We start from the raw sequence: 3,712 nt of genomic DNA, 5'->3' as shown, positions 1-3,712 counted from the left end.
TTCTTGTTTGTTTGGTTTTTCTTTCTCTGTCTCCCCCTAGAGGTTTAGGGGTTTAGTGAATGTACATCTGCAACATGACTGGCAAGATCTTGTCTGATACAAGTGCTTGTAAGATGAGAGCATTTCAGCGGTTGAGGTCAAATTACATGATAAAAATAATTGTAAAAAATGATAAAATAATTTTTTTCGCTCATTAGCAGTATAATACAGATGGCTGGTCTGCCTTGTCAAAAAACTTGAAATTACTACTTATAAAAAGCCTCACGCAACACATTTACTATTCTTGTTTTTACATTTTTTTAAGGAGTACTTTTAACTGAAAATGTAAACACATTATTTGATATGTTCAACACTCATACGTTAGTACAACATTGAGGAGTTCCAGGATGTCATATTTGGGTGGATGGGTTTCATAATAATAACTGAATTTACAAACATCAATTCAAAAGTTTACATATACGTGCGATACCTAACATTGTGCGATTTTATCTGGGTGATCAATGTTTTTTGTTTTGTGATATGTTTAGAGCAAAGGCGCATATAAACAGGACGATTGCGGTCAATTATTATTGTGTTATCTTTGTGTTTTTATAGTTCAATTGATAAAGCAGTGCAAAAATCATGTATTCAGTTCCCAGGGAAAACACAAATACTTTTTATTACACTGTAAGTTGCCTTGGACGAGAGAGTCTGCCAAATGCATAAATCAATCAAATGTATATGGGCGGGGTGCTATTTTGCCATTATTGTTTATCCGGACTCCTTATATCTTTTTATGCAATAGGCTTTCATGGTTTGAACTCTCTTAGCCATCTTAGATCATGATTTATTACCAAGTTCGCATTTAAAGGAGTGAAAATGCATTCAAAATTAAAATTCTGTCATCAGTACAATAGCACAAATGCTACACTAGTTCATTTATTCTTTGCACAGACCATGTTTTCGTAACACGTGCGACATACGGGTATATGTTGCACTGTACAACCCTGTGCAAGATACATTTATCTGTTTGGGAATAACGGAACAAAAAAGTGCATTTAAACAAAAAGCCTTATTTTTAACTCAATTCTATCATATTAATTGCAGACACAAAACAATAATAACAGATTTACAAACATGACATAGACCCTATTCATTAATACAAATAACAAAAATAGGCTAAGTTCAAATTGGTCCTACTTTACATCAGCAGTACATGGGGAAGCAGAGGCAGATAGCTGCAGTGGCCATGATGGTGTTGTCGGGGAAGCAGGGGCTGATGGCTGCCGTGGCCGTGATGGTGTTGCCGGGGCAGCAGGGACTATAATGGCTGCCGGGGGGGATGTTGCCGGTGGTGACAGCAGCTGGTTATGTGTGCAGCGACAAGCCAACTTTTGAGGGTTGCTGAGAGGAGGCTCAGGAGAGCGGGATCGATGGAGCTCGGGTGCGGATCACTGGGCTGTGGAGGACTGCTGCGTGCATCCCAGATGAGCCGGAAACCGACCCCCCCATTAACGGCTTAGAGTGGACAACTACTATGCCACTATCACTCTCCCCGATGCACATGTCACACCCCATAGCCTGGAGGACTAGGTTGAGAAAATTATTCATCTGTGCCGGGAAGCATGATAAGAGCGAGAAACTCATCAACCAGCCCAGACAGAAACAAATGGTTCAAACGGGGGTCGCTCCAACTCACCAGTCTGCACGCCTCTGTAAAATCCTCCACATATCTCTCCAAAGAGACAGAATATGTCAAAGTCCATGTCCGGATACAGAGTGCACATCATTTTGGTGGGTTAGGTCTTCTGTAACAAACTCTGACAGAATGACGATAGCACACCAAGAACAGGATCTGAGTGTGGGTTTAAATGCCAGATGAACACTGGGGTGAAAACACAGGGAGATTGGCAGGGGAACACAAGGGGGCAGACAGGACCGTGACACACCCCTTCCACAAGGCTGTCTGCGGCCATGCATGAGAAATCAGAAAACACCAAAAATGTGCAAAACAATTATGTTCCATCTATTATGCACACAGACACACAATACATGTGTTATACAAAATATAATATGTAATGTTTATTTGTCAAATTCAGTCTCTGTCTGCAGAAGTTTCTTAAGTTGGACCAGCGATTCCGTTTTTCGGGTTTTGAGCACGTTCAGCAGATTTCAGCAGGTTGTGTTTATACAGCATTATAAAAAGACAGGATCTCTATGCGCCACAGAGAAAACGTAGCCGCCCAGGAATGAATGAGATACGTCTCAGACGACGTTCACGTGTCAACAGGGTTGTGTGTTTGCCCAGGTCCTCAGCATTTAGTGGCAGGTCCTGTCAAACTCTTCTGTACTGGGTTTGTCTGATACCGACTCAGGTCTTTGGAGTGAGCTGTATAATATGGGCTGTTAGCCTTACCTGAGGGAGCAGATATGACATTTATTGACATTTACATTTGACTAAACAAACAGTATTAAAAGTTATGTTTGCTCAACAGCTAGCTGACATGTACTAGATGCTGTAAAAAGCTGAAAAGAAATAGCTTCTGGTCCACTGTTACCGCATTATTAGACCAGGATACACCTACATCCTGCGGCCTTATGTGCTTGAATACCAAGATAAATTGGAAATCAACAACAAATGGCATCCCTTTTAACAACCTGAAGCCCAGGACTGAAACAATTTACTACAGTCTAGACACAAGGTACATTTTGGATTAATGCAGTCAAAAAGCGAAATCCGTCAATAATATTAACAATAGATACCAGAAGTAAAAAATAAGATGTTATAGGCATGAACATAGTTGATGTTTGTGTAGAGTTATTTAACGTAACTGTGGCTGGACTTTCCATGGCGACAATCTGCTTCTTTCCAAAAGCTCAGTGGTAAAGCGCATTGTGTTAACAATGCAAGGTTGTGGGTTTGATCCCAGGGGATTGCAGATACCTATGGTTAAAAGCATCTGCCAAAAGCCTAAATATAAATGCTAGCATCTCGAATCAGCTCAGGTACATTGTTTTTGTTGAACCATACCATAATAGTGTTACCTATCTAATTTCTAATGTTACACCTTCATACAGCATTTTTCTAACCTTAGATCAATGTAAATATAGACCTAGGAGGGATCCCCAATATCTTTTGACATTCTAAGCAGATGTATTTTATACAAACTTTAGGAGGAAGCATCGTATTTTAAGTAAGTTTCACTCTTGGGTCAAGGATTCCTGAACAACTTTGTCATTGTGTAAGTTAACGTAAGCTCCATTAACAGATAATTCATTAGATAAGAGAGATCGGTTTCCAACATAAATTGTCTACATCAGGGTCGAAATTTAGGAGAGGCTTTGCAAAAAAAGGACAATGCTCTCCAAATTAATGATAAATGGGTGAAACGGCCCATACGAGGTACGACGGTCGCAATCCAAATAAGATTAGGTGAATATGTTGATGACATCATTGTATTTTGCTCTGCTACAGCTTTGAGAATTACAGCCAACCGCAGTTCCTCATATGAACATACTGGCCAATCAGAGGGGTTTATATGATTCACTGGTGAATACAATTATTCATAAACGCTTCTCAGCTTGCGTTTTAAAGCTTTTTCATGTATTCTGGTAGTCATAATCAAGATAACAACACCAAGGGCAATGATCAGCATCAATGATTTTGTTTTAACATCTTGCAGTCCTATGGAATGAGTATGTGTTCTATATAGAACATCTGACATCATGCTCT

Source organism: Barbatula barbatula (assembly GCF_947034865.1).
Source record: "Barbatula barbatula genome assembly, chromosome: 12".
NCBI lineage: Eukaryota > Metazoa > Chordata > Actinopteri > Cypriniformes > Nemacheilidae > Barbatula > Barbatula barbatula.
The sequence above is the reverse complement of the archived record's forward strand: the minus strand, read 5'-3'. Positions refer to the sequence as shown.